A 17,300-nucleotide genomic window follows, 5' to 3' on the forward strand; every position below is an offset into this window, starting at 1 on the left:
TGGCCGAGCCAACTGTCTGATGGGGGCACTGGACAGTGTCCGGTGCGCCAACGGCTCCAAATCTTCAACGGTCGGCTGCGCCAGAATAGGAAAGAGATTTGCACCGGACAGTGTCCGGTGGTGCACTGGACTGTCCGGTGCACCAGTCGACAGAAGGCAAGATTTGCCTTCCTGGATTGCTCTCAACGGCTCCTAGCTGCCTTGGGGCTATAAAAGGGGCCCCTAGGCGCATGAAGGAGTACACCAAGCACAATCTAAGCATTCTTGATCATTCACTCTCCCTCTTTGCGCACTCGATTGGCATTCTTAGTGATTTGAGCTCCGTGTTAGTGGTGAACCTTGTGTTATTCATTTGAGCTCAAGTCTTGGTTGTGTGTGTGCGTATTGTTGTGGACTTGTGTGTGTTGCTTTTCCCACTCTTACATCTGTGCTTCTTTGTGATCATCTCATTGTAAGGGCGAGAGGCTCCAAGTTGTGGAGATTCCTCGCAAACGGGAAAGAGTAAAGGAAAAAGAACACAGTGGTATTCAAGTTGATCATTGGATCACTTGAAAGGAGTTGAGTGCAACTCTCGTCCATTGGGACGCCACAACGTGGACTAGACAAGTGTTGTACTTGGCCGAACCACGAGATAAATCTCTGTGTCTCTTGTGCTTGTTATCACTGTGTTAATTGTGGTTCACAAGAGCTCTCATTAGCCACTTGATTTAATTGTGCTAACACTTAATCAAGTTTGTGGCTTTAAGTTTCAAGTTTTTATAGGATCACCTATTCACCCCCCCCTCTAGGTGCTCTCAGGACTCTATGTTAAAAATCACAGACAAAGATCTACTGGATATTTAGTTGTGATTTTCTAAAGTTTAATGCCAAAAAGGTACTTATAACTAACTTGTTTTTTGAAAAATATCAAACAACAGAACTTACATTTTTCCTAGATTCATTATAACATATTATTAGTTATCCCAAGGATTGGGGTGGGTTCTTTTCAAGATTATTTTTCTAGGATTTTTCTAAGTCCTCCTTGTTTTCATGAAATAAAAGGTAGTTCATTTCTTTTGTACTAACAGAGGACTTAGCAAAATTTTCCAGTGAACTATGTGAATGAAGTAAACTAGGAAAAATGTGGTTGCCCCTGGTTCTTATTTTAAACTCCCTTTTCTATTTTCTTTAACTTTGAGTCAAAATGAGTTTAAATGGTAAACCCTCCCCTAATCTGGTGTACTGAGGGGTTTATTATTTTTAAACAGGCTAGGTAGTGGTTAAGCACCTCTCCAATTTTTCCTAACCCTAGTCTAAGAGTGTAGCTATTTTTCCGTTCTTTATTTAGCTTTTGGTCAATTTACTATTTAAATCAAAACTTTAAAATTCCTGCAATACTTAGGGTGTTTTGCATTTTTCCTAAGTAGTTCATATTATTTAGAACCTAGCAAAATTGGTTTAACCAAATTTGGTTAAATAAAACTGAAGTTATGAATTTTACAAGCTCTGTTTATATTTAAATAATAAAGTTTAAAAGGTTTTAAGAAAAACCAGTTTACACCGAGACCCCTGGGCTTTTCCTAAACCAAGTCTTCAACTTATGCCCCTGCGGAACTATTCATATGAGTCTTTGACTGTTCAAAAACCCCCCGACTTCTTCTTTCTCACTGAGATCCCTCCCCTCTTTGAAACAGTAACCGCGGAAGTAAACAGGGCGGCACGGCTTACCGGCAGCGAGGGAGGTCCGGCGAAGGGCGGGGTTAGCTTCGGGAGGTCCTGCCGGTCACGTCGAGGTACGACTCATCGACGGTGATGGCCGAAATCGGTTGGGCCATGTGCGCAGGCGGGCGGGCTCGTTGGCGGCGTGTGCTCCGGCCTGCTCATGGCGGTAGAGTTCAATCCAAGGGCACAGGGAGCTTCAAGGGGTGCTAAGGAAACTACCCGTGCAAGGAATCGAAGGAAGACTCACCGTGGAGCTTGGTCTACATGCCACGACGGTTGGGTGAAGTCCGGCGACGTCGATCCGGTGTCTCCGGCGAGGTAGAGTTCGATTCCTGGCTCTGGAAGCTTCACCGAGGCACGCAGAGGTTATCCCGAGGGTCAGACGGGGCGGGGAATGGCTAGGGTGGCTGGTCTACGGTGGTCGGGTCTCGGGCGGCTGCTGGCACGCCGTGCGTAGAGCGATCGTCGGTGAACTTGCGCTCCGACGAGGTTGAGAGCGAGCGGGGGCGTACGGTCGAGGCCTCGGTCGGCTTTATAGGCGCGACGCGGGCACAGGCACGGGGTCTTGCTTGGCGCGGCGCGGCGCGCGCGGGGCCGAGCGCCGGGGCGTTCTCTGGCGTTGCCAGGGCGCGTCGAACACGTGGCCATTTCCTTCTGCCCGTGTGTTGGGGACTTGTTCTCAAATACTATGAGTTAAGAACAAGGCAACATAGAAGATGTTAATCGTTAAAGTCCTTCGTCCTTCGGAACATTATTTCCTTTAGGGTATAATGGTTTTCGGACGAAGGTTATGAAGGGTACACCTTCATAAATTCATTATATAATGACGAAGGATGAAATGTAAGGAATATAGATGACAATATGAACAATTATGTATTATTATTAAGCATAAACAGAAATATCGTTGAATTACAAGTGTACCTTCAACTGGAAGGAGATGATAGTACAAGCGTGACGCAAAAAGCGAATGCCAAGTCAGCGTGAACAGTACAGGAGTACTGTTCACCTATTTATAGGCACGGGACGCAGCCCGTGTAAAATTACATTAATGCCCTTTACACTCGATAATAATTCTATAGTAATCTGTCGAGGTCTAAATAGCCTTTTCATCTTTAAGTCGGTTTCACCTGCTGCTGTCACGCCGAAGCTTTCCTGCTTACACCTTCGGCGCTGCACCAACCTTCGTATTATTCTGGTCTACTGTGATGCCTGACTTGAGTCCGAAGATACCTGTTCACACATTATACTCCAGAAACGCTATTAAATCCTGTTTTTGAGGACCTTCGGATGCCGAAGGTCCCCAACAGTAGCCCCTCGCAATATTAATTTGTTCAAAATAATAAATTTAGATTGCGACCTGGACGAAGGCTTTACGCCGAAGGTCCGAAAAAACACCTTCCCTTTGCTAGAATAGCAACATTCACTGACAAGCGGGGTCTTTCAATTTTCAACGCACTTGGCGTATAAATACGGTCATACCGCAAACGCATTTGACACGCTCTCTGGCCAACTGCTCCCGCTCACTCAATTTTTAGCTCTTGTGCACTACGATTTGCTAAGCTTTTAGTTTTGAAGCTTCGGCTTTGAAAATAGTTTTTTAGTGTCTCCGAAGATGTCTGAAGATAAGAAGACTGCTGCTGAGATGAAGCTGAGCCTCGACGAAGAGAAAAACTTGGGGTTTCTCATAGCGATGTCAAAGACCAACACAGAAAAAATTACCAAGGAGATTCTGGAAGGTTTGTCTGAAGATACTGGTGACAAGGACAGCTATGATATGGACAGTGGTGGTGAAGACTCCGAAGATCGTCCCTGGCGACCAAGCCATTCAGTTTATGGTAAATCAACTATCAAAGAGAATCATCTTATCAACATGAGAGGAAGGTATTTCCGGGATTTGTCCATTGTGAGGGCCGACGAAGGGGAAAAAACTTGCCCACACCCTGAAGAGAATGAAGTCGTAGTATACCGAAGCTTTTTGAAAGCTGGACTGCGATTTCCTTTGAGCAGCTTCGTTGTAGAGGTGCTGAAAATATTCGAAGTCTATCTCCATCAACTTACCCCCGAGGCAATTATAAGGCTGAATATCTTCGTGTGGGCCGTGAGAAGCCAAGGTCTGAAGCCTGACGCAAAAAGCTTCTGCAATATACATGAATTATCATATGAAACAAAACCTTGGGGTAAGGAACAGTATCACAATAATTTTGGCTGCTACAGTTTCGTTTCCCGGTCCGGGTCAAGCTGCCCCGTGCCAACCTTTCGGAAGAGATGGCCCGACGACTGGATGACAGAATGGTTTTATGTGAAGAATGATCTGACAGTACGAGAAGATATCAAAGGTATAATTATGCGCCCTATTTGGCAAAGCTTCGGCCTTCGGAGGCCGAAGGTTGAAATGAATGAAGCTGCCGAAGAATGCCAGAGGGCCTTCGGCGTTATCTGCTCTTTTATTGGAACGAGAGACTTAGTACAAGAACATATTGCCTTCAGGGTATGGCCGCTCGCGGAGAAATGGGAAATGCCACAGGAAACCATAAAAGAGACCGACGAAGGTGGACTTATCAGATTGAAGTACACTTTTAAATTTGGAGATAAATTCGTTGAGCCAGATGATGACTGGTTAAAAAGCATTGAAAATTTAAGTGATGAACTGCTTGGGGCTTACTCGAAGGCCGAAGACACTGCAATGTCAGCAGCCTTCGGAGGCCGAAAAAAGAAGAGGCTAAATCGGGTATTTGATGCAATCGGGTTTGTCTACCCTGACTATTGCTATCCCATTCGAAGGCAAAAGAGGAAAAACCCAACCTCTGCAAAAGAAGAAGTTGCAACTGCTCCTAGCGAGCCAGAACCGAAAAGAAAAAAGATAAAGGTCCTCACACATCGGCCGCACTATATTGAACCAGCTTCGGTGCCTGAATTTACCGGAGAAACCTCTTCGGCCACCGAAGCTGAAAAACCAACCGAGCCAACCCTGCTGCCAGAAGTCCCAGAAACGGCCGAAGTGCCGACAAAAATAGAATTGGAACAATCGAAGATTTTGTTATCAGAAACGAAAGAGAAGGCCGAAGCGCCGTCCACAGTGAAAAAAGCAGCTGAGGGATCAAAAACATCAGAAGTTTTGAGTCCTGCAGCAAATATTGAAGCAGTAAAAAACCAAAAGGTGCCAGCAGTGACTCCGAAAAGGAAGAGAATGGTCAACGTGCTAGATGTTCTGGAGACAATTAAATCTTCAAACACACCTCCGAAGGAGACTGCTGTCATCCCCGAAGAAAAAACTGAAATCTCTGATACTAAAGCTCCAGAACAAGAAACTGAAGCCGAAGCTGGGTCCTCAGAACCCACGAAAATAAAATCCCTGGGATTCGAGGAAGAAAAAATTGCAGAGCCAACTTTTGTTGAAGAAATCAGTGCTGCTGCCCCCGAAGCATCTCCCAAAGTCCTTGATTATATTATTCGCCATGCTTCGGGGAAACAACTATCAGAAAAAGAAAAACAAGAGGCCCAACTTTACGCCCAAAAACTGAAGTATCCAAATGGGGCATTAATATTCAATGGCAGTGGAGAAGAAGACTTTTTGTATTGTCTCCCTGACAGCAAAGAGATTTCTGTCTGTCGGGAGATGAGCAAGAGCTTCGGATTCCCAACACTGGAAGACGGGCTCTCAGTGCTATCGAAAAATGATTTGGCCGACAGCCTGGCGTATAATAGCTTGAAGGTGCAACAAATGGAATCTTTGCATTTTTTGTTGAGTCCAAAATTTTTCGTTTGTTTAAACCTATTGACACACACATATTTATTTTTGCAGGGCCTGATGCTTAGCAATGCCCTCAGGGCACAGAAAGATGCTGAAGACGAAGGGTGTACTATAGCCCTGAGCAACCTTCGTTCCGAAGTAATTGAACTGAGGAACGAAGGTCTCGAGAAACATAAAATATTACACTCATTGCTAAATAAAATAAAGGAAGACGAAACTGCTTTTAAAGGTCAAGCTGAAGCTCATAAACGCGAACTTGAAGATCTTCGGAAACAACTGGCCAGAGCCAAGGAAGAACGTATACTTGAAGAAACAAAGCGAGAACTCAGCGACCAATGGGCAGATCACCTAGAAGGAACTGTTGAAGAGCTTCGGTCGTCCAAAAAGAGATGCTATAACAAATCTATAGAATGTGTTAAGAAGATAAAGGCTAGCTTCGCCAAGGTCGGCGCATTCTCAAGTGAGGAAAACTTTACGAGAGGCAATCCCGAAGGCCCCATCGAATGGATCGACCACGAAGCTGAAGCCTTCGAAGAAATTTTAAATAGCCGTGGAGATATATGTGCCTTCTCGGGTGCCAGAGGAATTGCCACTATTCTAGAGAAAAAAGGCTGCGAACATGTAAAAATTCTAGCGCAATCCGAAGGTGCTTTTTCCTTCGAAGATGCAAGGGATCCATCGGCCGAAGCTAGCATGGTTGGTGGAAAATTTTTCACCGATATTTGGGATAATGGTGGCCGAGAAATGGCCCAAGAGATTATTCAAAGAAGCGAGAAGGGCATTCACGATGCTAGAGAAGTAGCTGAGGCTGCTGAGAAGAGCGCAGAGCCCGAAAGTCAATTAGGTATTATCTAATAGTTTTTATTGTGCTGTAATTTTAGGTTTTAAGATTCGTTTGCAATTTGTCATAGCAATGTAACCGTACCCTGTTCTACTTCAGATTCTGCTAAAGCCCCTTCGGACACTCAGCCGAAAGGAGACGACGAAATAAAAGAGATGGCTGAAGCTATTATGGACGAAGTCGTCAATCGACTTCTAAACGAGGCTGCAGAAGTCGTCTTGAGAGAGGATTAAGTATTATTGTAAAAACTTCTGGAATGTAATATATATTGTAACATTTTGTAACCCTGAATGTAATATACCTGTTTTTCTTGCTTAATTCTTTACGATGCATGAAACTTTACACGTACCGCTTTTGAGTCTTTGACGAAAAAACACTTTCCCTTCTTTTCATGCTTCGTGAAGAAGAATTTTTCAACAATATCCAGTGTTCTGATGAATAATATCCAGGCTTCGTGAAAATATTTTCCAAAGCTACACCTCCGAAGATCGATAATGTATCTCCTTGTGACATTATGATTTGTCCCTTTCTTCAAAACGCTCTTCTGTAGATTGATATTGTGTCCACCTTTTGTGCCATGTGCAATATGATGTATGATGCTTATGCCATGCAACATGATGCGATGATGTTATGTTATGTGATGCGATGCGTATTCCGAAGATGCACACGCATCCCTGCAATAAAACACATAATTTTTACAAGCCTCCCTTAGGAGCTTCTTCGCCTTTTACTTTAGCGGAATCAGCGTTTATTTTTCGTTGTAAGCCTCCCTTAGGAGCTTCTTCGCCTTTTACTTTCAGCGGTATTCGCGTTGACTTTTCGCGCTTCGCCTTTTACTTAGGCGGTATCAGCGTTGACTTTTCGCTGTATGCTCTGCATTCCCTTTGGAACGACTTTGGAGCAGAAAACTTACACTGCGCTCCCTTTGGAGCGGCTTTTTGTGACTTCGGCAAACTTTCTCTGCGTTCCTTAGAACGACTTTTTGTTACTTCGAAGAATTTTCAATAGTGCGAAGGTCCTCTTTGCTGTCACAAGTCTTTCAACAATTTAAGCCTGTGAAGAAAATATATTTTCCTTGTGGGAATCGACGAAACTATTTACATGAAACCTGAACAATGTCCTTTATTACAGAAAATAAAACTGAATGAAAAAGATTGCGATTAAGGTAGGATATTTGTCAATAGATGTGCTTTGACTCTGGCACGGTGTTGTTGACTGTGCGAGCTTCGAACTGCTCTCTGAAGTCCCTTTGGTGTGGAGCATATTGGCTCCCCTCTGGCTGCTGGCCTTGTTGCAGCGGTGGTGGAGGCGGAGGTTGTTGCCAGGAAGCCTGAGGTTGACTCGCCGAAGCAACAGAAACTGCAGGGTGATTGCCTACATACTCTGGGATATAAGGCGAATGATACGAAGCAGTGTGCATGACCTGCTTCGGTTGAGCCTGCTGTGCTGCCGCTTCGGCTATTTCTTTTTGCTTCTGGATAGTAACATGGCACATCCTGGTGGTATGACCTTTGTTCTCACCACAGAATAAGCAAAAGATTCTTCTCGGTTGATCGCCAAATCTTCCTCCGAAGCCCCTGGCGCCTCTGCCCCTTGGAGCTGGTGGTCGGAAGGAGCCTTGCTGTTGCCCCGAAGCCTGTGAGGAACATTGTGGCCTTTGCTGTTGGCTCCCTCTATCATCATTTTGTGTAGAGTTATGAATTGATCTAACATGCCTCGGGTAGAACCTCCCTCCGAAGCCCCTGGTCATTTCAAAAAACCTGAAGGCCTCCTCCCTTCTTTGGCGAAAATCATTATCGGCCCGAATGTACTCGTCCATCTTCTGGAGCAGCTTCTCCAAAGTTTGAGGGGGCTTCCTAGCGAAGTACTGAGCTGACGGTCCTGGTCGAAGCCCCTTGATCATGGCCTCAATGACAATTTCATTGGGCACCGTTGGTGCCTGTGCCCTTAGACGCAAGAACCTTCGGACATACGCCTGAAGGTATTCTTCGTGATCCTGGGTGCACTGGAACAGAGCCTGAGCAGTGACCGGTTTCGTCTGAAACCCTTGGAAGCTAGTTAACAAGTCCTTCAGCTTCTGCCATGAAGTGATCGTTCCTGGTCGAAGGGAGGAATACCAGGTTTGAGCAACACTCCTGACAGCCATAACGAAAGATTTGGCCATGACTGAAGCATTGCCACCATACGAAGATACTGTTGCTTCGTAGCTCATCAAAAACTGCTTCGGGTCCGAGTGGCCATCGAATACGGGAAGCTGAGGCGGCTTGTAAGACGGAGGCCAAGGTGTAGCCTGCAGCTCAGCGGATAGAGGAGAAGCATCATCAAAAACAAAATTCCCATGATGGAAATTGTCATACCAGTCATCTTCGTTGGGAAAACCCTCCTGATGAAGGTCTTGGTGCTGAGGCCTTCGGTGTTGCTCATCCTGAGCAAGATGACGAACTTCTTCAGAGGCTTCGTCTATCTGCCTCTGCAGTTCAGCTAGCCTGGCCATCTTTTCTTTCTTCCTCTGTACTTGTTGATGAAGCATCTCCATATCTCTGATTTCTTGATCTATCTCGTCCTCTGGTGGTGTCGGGCTGACAGCCTTCCTTTTCTGGCTTCGGGCCTCCCGCAGGGAGACTGTTTCCTGATTGTGGTCCAGTGGTTGCAGAGCTGCAGCCCCAGTCGCTGAAGCTTTCTTCGGCGCCATAACGAAGATTTATGATCGCCGAAGGTGTTCAAAAAACTTCAAAGAGTGGAAGTGAGTTCACCGGAGGTGGGCGCCAATGTTGGGGACTTGTTCTCAAATACTATGAGTTAAGAACAAGGCAACATAGAAGATGTTAATCGTTAAAGTCCTTCGTCCTTCGGAACATTATTTCCCTTAGGGTATAATGGTTTTCGGACGAAGGTTATGAAGGGTACACCTTCATAAATTCATTATATAATGACGAAGGATGAAATGTAAGGAATATAGATGACAATATGAACAATTATGTATTATTATTAAGCATAAACAGAAATATCGTTGAATTACAAGTGTACCTTCAACTGGAAGGAGATGATAGTACAAGCGTGACGCAAAAAGCGAATGCCAAGTCAGCGTGAACAGTACGGGAGTACTGTTCACCTATTTATAGGCACGGGACGCAGCCCGTGTAAAATTACATTAATGCCCTTTACACTCGATAATAATTCTATAGTAATCTGTCGAGGTCTAAATAGCCTTTTCATCTTTAAGTCGGTTTCACCTGCTGCTGTCACGCCGAAGCTTTCCTGCTTACACCTTCGGCGCTGCACCAACCTTCGTATTATTCTGGTCTACTGTGATGCCTGACTTGAGTCCGAAGATACCTGTTCACACATTATACTCCAGAAACGCTATTAAATCCTGTTTTTGAGGATCTTCGGATGCCGAAGGTCCCCAACACCGTGTTCTAGCCCTTGCTGAGCCGCTGTAACGCCCTGAATTTGGGGGTAGATTTTTTTCTTCTTTTTACTCACCAAATTCAGGTGTTACTCTCTTTCCTTTTCTCGTTTCGCTCCCTCTTCCCAATTTCAAAGCAATGTAGTGGCGGGTGTCCGTGTCATGTGTAAACAAAACCTAAATGTCATGGGTGTTGCATCATGCTGAAGCATATTTCTTTGTCGGTTGTCGTGGTTAGTCGTGTGTTCATCTCGTCCCGTTTGGGATTTCGGTTCACGATCGGAGTCCGTTTGGTGGTTGTGCGTGTCGTGGGTTTTGACCCGCGGTGTGACCCAGCCCAGCCCGACCCGCGCGCCCCGCGCGCCCCTCCCCCATGCGTGCGGCCCCTCCCCCTGATCTCTTTCTCTCATTTGATTTCTCCCACACAGCAACCTCCCTCTCCCACTCCCACCTCTCCCTCTCTCTCTCCCCGTGGTGCCCTAGGGTTTGGAGACGGTGACCACTGGAGTTTGGATCCCCGAGGTGAGCTTCTGAAATGGAAATAGGCTTACACCTTTTCCTATATGAATTTTGGTGGTTGAATTGCCTAACACAAATAATTGGACTAACTAGTTTGCTCTAGATTATGAGTTCTACAGGTGCCAAAGGTTCACAACAAACCAATAAAAAGACCAATAAAGGGTTCAAATAAAAAGAGAAAAAGACAACCGAAGTGTGCCCTAATCTGGCGCACCGGACTGTCCGGTGTGCCATCGGACAGTGTCCGGTGCACCACCGGACAGTGTCCGGTGCACCAGGGAACCCGACTCCGAACTCACCACCTTCGGGAATTCTGGGAGCCGCTCAGCTATAATTCACCGGACTGTCCGGTGTAGCACCGGACTGTCCTGTGCGCCAGCGGAGTAACGGCTACACAGCGCCAACGGTCGTCTGCAACGAACAATAAATGCGCTACAGTGCGCGCCTGCGCGCGCAGAAGTCAGGACAGGCGCCAGAAGGCGCACCAGATAGTGAACAGTACTGTCCGGTGCACCACCAGACTGTTTGGTGGCCCAGCTGTCAGAATCTCCAATGGTCAAAACCCAACGGTCGGGTGACGTGGCTGGCGCACCAGACTGTCCGGTGCGCCATACGACAGCAGCCTCCACCAACGGTTCTTTTGGTGGTTGGATCTATAAATACCCCCAACCACCCACCATTCATTGCATCCAAGTTTTCAGCCTTCAAACCTCATACAAGAGCTATAGCATTCAATACAAGACAAAAACAAAGAGATCAAATCCTCTCCCAAGTCCGGAATCACTCCAACCAAATTAGTAACTAGAGAGAGAGAGAGAGAGATTTGTGTTCATTTGAGCTCTTGCGCTTGGATTGCTTTTCTTCTTCCTTCTTTCTTGTATTCAACTCACTTGTAATCAAAACAAGAGACACCAAGTTGTGGTGGTCCTTGTAGTGGACTTAGTGTCCCATTTGATTGAAGAGAAAGGCTCACTCGGTCTAGGTGACCGTTTGAGAGAGGGAAAGGGTTGAAAGAGACCCGGTCTTTGTGACCACCTCAACGGGGAGTAGGTTTGCAAGAACCGAACCTCGGTAAAACAAATCACCGTGTCATCCGCTCTTATTCGCTTGTGATTTGTTTTCGCCCTCTCTTTCGGACCCACATTTAATTCTAACGCTAACCCGGCTTGTAGTGTGTGCTTAAGTATATAAATTTCAGATTTGCCTATTCACCCCCCTCTAGGCGACTTTCAATTGGTATCAGAGCCCGGTACTTCATTAGAGCCTAACCGCTCGAAGTGATGTCGGGAGCTCATGCCAAAAAGGAGATGGTGACCAGCGAGAAGCCCGCCACAAGCCACGGGAAGGCTCCATCGGGGGAGTCCGGCAACAAGAAGAGGGAGGAATCACCTCCCCGCGTCAAGTCACACCGGAGTGGTGACAAGAAGAAGAAAATGAAGAAAGTGGTCTACTACGAGACCGACTCTTCGTCGCCATCCACCTCCGGATCCGACACGCCGTCCGTAACTTCTAAGCACCATGAGCGCAAGAAGTTTAGTAAGATCCCTCTATGCTATCCTCGTATTTCCAAACATACTCCCTTACTTTCCGTCCCATTAGGCAAACCACCGATGTTTGACGGTGAAGATTATTCTAGGTGGAGTGATTTGATGAGATATCACCTAACCTCACTCCACAAAAGTATATGGGACATTGTTGAATTTGGAGTACAGGTACCTTCCGTAGGGGATGAAGATTATGATGCGGACGAAGTAGCCCAAATTGTGCACTTTGATTCCCAAGCAACTTCTATACTCCTCGCCTCTCTTAGTCGAGAGGAGTATAATAAGGTGCAAGGGTTAAAAGTGCTAAAGAAATTTGGGATGTGCTAAAGACCGCGCACGAAGGAGACGAGGTGACCAAGATCACCAAGATGGAGACGATCGAGGGTTTATGCTCAACCAAGGAGAGGAGCCACAAGCTATGTACAACCGGCTCAAAACCTTGGTGAACCAAGTGCGCAACCTTGGGAGCACTAAATGGGATGACCATGAGATGGTCAAGGTTATTCTTAGATCACTTGTTTTTCTTAACCCTACTCAAGTTCAATTAATTCGTGGTGATCCAAGATATAAACTAATGTATCCCGAGGAAGTGATAGGAAAATTTGTGAGCTTTGAATTGATGATCAAAGGCTCCAAGAAAATCATCAAGCAAGGCGCCACCTCAACACCCGAGGTGCAACCCGTCGCATTCAAGGCGACGGAAGAAGGAAAAAGGATTCTACACCAAGTAGGATTCCCATCGACGCCTCCAAGCTCGACAACGAGGAAATGGCGCTCATCATCAAGAGCTTCCGCCAAATCCTCAAGCAAAGGAAGGGGAAGGATTACAAATCCCGCTCCAAGAAGGTTTGCTACAAATGTGGTAAGCCCAGTCATTTTATCGCTAAATGTCCTTTGTCTAGTGATAGTGACAGGGATAACGACAAGAGGGGGAAAAGAAGGAGAAGAAGAGATATTACAAGAAGAAGGGCGGCGATGCTCATGTTTGCCGAGAGTGGGACTCCGACGAGAGCTCCACCGACTCCTCCTCCGACGAGGACGCCACCAACATCGCCATCAACAAGGGACTTCTCTTCCCCAACGTCGGCCACAAGTGCCTCATGGCAAAGGATGGCAAGAAAAAGAAGGTAAAATCAAGATCCTCCACTAAGTATGCAACCTCTAGAGATGAGGAAAATTCTAGTGATGATGAGGATAACTTGCTTACTCTTTTTGCCAATCTTAACATGCAACAAAAGGAGAAATTGAATGAATTAATTAGTGCCATTCATGAGAAGGATGAACTCTTGGATAGCCAAGAGGACTTCCTTATTAAGGAAAACAAAAAGGCATGTTAAGACTAAAAATGCTTATGCTCAGGAAGTAGAAAAATGTGAAAAAATATAGTGAGCTAAGCACTTGCCATGATGTTATTTTCAACCTTAGAAATGAAAATGCCAAACTAATTGCTAAGGTTGAGAAGTTAGATATTTGTGATGATTCAATTGTTAGTCTTAGAAATGATAATGCTAGTTTGATTGCTAAGATTGACAATTTGAATGCATCGCTCTCTAGCCTTAAAATTGAGAATGAAAAATTAATTGCTAAGGCTAAGGATTTAGATGTTTGCAATGTTTTGATTACCAATCTTAGAGATGAGAATGACATTTTACATGCTAAGATTGTTGAACTAAATTCTTTCAAACCCTCTACATCTACCGTTGAGCATGTTACTATTTGCACTAGGTGTAGAGATGTTAACATTGATGCTATTCATGATCACATTGCTATGATTAAACAACAAAATGATCATATAGCAAAATTAGATGCTAAAATTGCCGAGCATGAGTTAGAAAATGGAAAATTTAAATTTGCTAGAAGCATGCTCTATAGTGGGAGACGCCCTGGCATTAAGGATGGCATCAGTTTCCAACAGGGAAACAATGTCAAGCTTAATGCCCCTCCTAAAAGATTGTCTAACTTTGTTAAGGGCAAAGCTCCCATGGCTCAGGATAACGAGGGCTACATTTTGTACCCTGCCGGTTTTCCCGAGCACAAAATTAGGAGAATTCACCCTAGGAAGTCTCACTCTGGCTCTCATCATGCTTTTATGTATAAGAGTGAGGCATCTAGTTCTAGGCAATCAACACATGCTAAATTGCCTAAGAAGAAAACTCCTATTGCATCAAATGATCATAACATTTCATTTAAGACCTTTGATGCATCATATGTTTTAAATAACAAATCAGGCAAAGTAGTTGCCAAATATGTTGGGGGCAAACACAAGGGGTCAAAGACTTGTGTCTGGGTACCCAAGGTGCTTGTTTCTAATGTCAAAGGACCCAAGACCGTTTGGGTACCTAAGAACAAGGCCTAAATTTGTTTTGTAGGTTTATGCATCCGAGGGCTCAAGTTGGATCATCGATAGCGGGTGCACAAACCACATGACAGGGGAGAAAAGAATGTTCTCCTCCTATGAGAAAAACCATGATCCCCAATGAGCCATCACATTCAGGGATGGAAATCAAGGTTTGGTCAAAGGATTGGGTAAAATTGCTATATCACCTGACCATTCTATTTCCAATGTTTTTCTTGTAGATTCATTAGATTACAACTTGCTTTCTGTTTCTCAATTATGCAAAGTGGGTTACAACTGTCTTTTTACGGATATAGGTGTTACTGTCTTTGAAGAAGTGATGATTCAATAGCTTTTAAGGGAGTGTTAGAGGGTCAGCTATACTTAGTTGATTTTGATAGAGCTGAACTCGACACTTGCTTAATTGCTAAGACTAACATGGGTTGGCTCTGGCATCACCGACTAGCCCACGTTGGGATGAAGAATCTTCATAAGCTTCTAAAGGGAGAACACATTTTGGGACTAACCAATGTTCATTTTGAGAAAGATAGGGTTTGTAGCGCATGTCAAGTAGGAAAGCAAGTTGGTGTTCATCATCCACACAAGAACATCATGACGACCGACAGGCCGCTTGAACTACTTCACATGGATCTATTCGGCCCAATAGCTTACATAAACATCGGCGAGAGTAAGTATTGTCTTGTAATTGTGGATGATTACTCTCGCTTCACTTGGGTATTCTTTTTACACGAAAAATCTCAAACCCAAGAGACTTTAAAGGGATTCTTGAGACAGGCTCAAAATGAGTTCGGCTTAAGGATCAAAAAGATTAGAAGCGACAATGGGACGGAGTTCAAGAACTCACAAATAGAAGGCTTTCTTAAGGAGGAGGGCATCAAGCATGAGTTCTCTTCTCCCTACACGCCACAACAAAATGGTGTAGTGGAGAGGAAGAATAGAACTCTATTGGACATGGCAAGGACCATGCTTGATGAGTACAAGACTTCGGATCGGTTTTGGGCCGAGGCGGTCAACACCGCTTGCTACGCAATCAACCGGTTATATCTTTACCGAATCCTCAAGAAGACATCGTATGAACTCCTCACCGGTAAAAAGCCCGATGTTTCATATTTTAGAGTCTTTGATAGCAAATGCTTTATTCTTGTCAAAAGAGGGAGAAAATCTAAATTTGCTCCTAAGGCTGTAGAAGGCTTTTTACTTGGTTATGATTCAAACACAAGGGCATATAGAGTCTTTAACAAGTCCACTGGACTAGTTGAAGTTTCTTGTGACATTGTGTTTGATGAGACTAACGGCTCTCAAGTAGAGCAAGTTGATCTTGATGAGCTAGATGATGAAGAGGCTACATGCGTTGCACTAAGGAACATGTCCATTGGGGATGTGTGTCCTAAGGAATCCGAAGAGCCTCCACATGCACAAGATCAACCATCTTCCTCAATGCAAGCATCTCCACCAACTCAAGATGAGGATCAAGCTCAAGATGATGATGATGAAGATCAAGAGGAGCCACCTCAAGAGGAGGACAATGATCAAGGGAGAGATGCTAATGATTAAGACAAGGAAGATGATGAGGGTCCAAGACCGCCACACCCAAGAGTCCACCAAGCAATCCAACGAGATCACCCCGTGAACACCATCCTCGGCGATATACATAAGGGGGTAACTACTCGATCTCGTGTTGCTCATTTTTGTGAACATTACTCCTTTGTGTCTTCTATTGAGCCATACAGGGTAGAAGATGCATTAAGGGATTTGGATTGGGTGTTGGCAATGCAAGAGGAACTCAACAACTTCACGAGGAATGAGGTATGGCATTTAGTTCCACGTCCTAACCAAAATGTTGTAGGAACCAAGTGGGTCTTCCGCAACAAGCAAGATGAGCATGGTGTGGTGACAAGGAACAAAGCCAGACTTGTGGCCAAGGGGTATTCACAAGTCGAAGGTTTGGATTTCGGTGAAACCTATGCACCCGTAGCTAGGCTTGAGTCAATTCGCATTTTACTTGCCTATGCTACTTAGCATGGCTTCAAGCTTTATCAAATGGACGTGAAGAGTGCCTTCCTCAATGGACCAATCAAAGAGGAGGTCTATGTTGAGAAACCTCCCGACTTTGAAGATAGTGAGTATCCTAATCACGTCTATAAACTCTCTAAGGCGCTTTATGGGCTCAAGCAAGCCCCAAGAGCATGGTATGAATGCCTAAGAGGTTTTCTTATTTCTAATGACTTCAAAGTCGGAAAAGCCGATTCTACTCTCTTTACTAAAACTATTGCAAATGATTTGTTTGTATGCCAATTTTATGTTGATGATATCATATTTGGGTCTACTAACAAATCTACATGTGAAGAGTTTAGTAGGATCATGATTCAAAAATTCGAGATGTCTATGATGGGGGAGTTGAAGTATTTTCTAGGATTTCAAGTCAAGCAACTCCAAGAAGGCACCTTCATTAGTCAAACGAAGTACATTCAAGACATACTCACCAAGTTTGGGATGAAGGATGCCAAGCCCATCAAGACACCCATGGGAACCAATGGGCATCTTGACCTCGACACGGGAGGTAAATCCGTAGATCAAAAGGTATAGCGGTCGATGATAGGTTCTTTACTCTATTTATGTGCTTCACGACCGGATATTATGTTTTCCGTATGCATGTGTGCAAGATTCCAAGCCGATCCTAAGGAAGTTCACCTTAGGGCCGTAAAACGAATCTTGAGATATTTAGTTTATACTCCTAAGTTTGGCCTTTGGTACCCCAGGGGATCCACTTTTGACTTAATTGGTTATTCCGATGCTGATTGGGCAGGGTGTAAAATTGATAGAAAGAGCACATCAGGGACTTGCCAGTTCTTGGGAAGATCCCTGGTGTCTTGGGCTTCTAAGAAACAAAATTCTGTCGCTCTTTCTACCGTCGAAGCCGAGTACATTGCCGCAGGCCATTGTTGCACGCAATTACTTTGGATGAGGCAAACCCTTAGGGACTATGGTTACAAATTAACCAAAGTTCCTCTCCTATGTGATAATGAGAATGCAATCCGCATGGCGGATAATCCCGTTGAGCACAGCCGCACTAAGCACATAGCCATTCTGTATCACTTTTTGAGGGATCACCAACAAAAGGGGGATATCGAGATTTCTTATATTAACACCAAAGAACAATTAGTCGATATCTTTACCAA

Source organism: Zea mays, chromosome 3 (genome assembly GCF_902167145.1).
Source record: "Zea mays cultivar B73 chromosome 3, Zm-B73-REFERENCE-NAM-5.0, whole genome shotgun sequence".
Lineage (NCBI taxonomy): Eukaryota > Viridiplantae > Streptophyta > Magnoliopsida > Poales > Poaceae > Zea > Zea mays.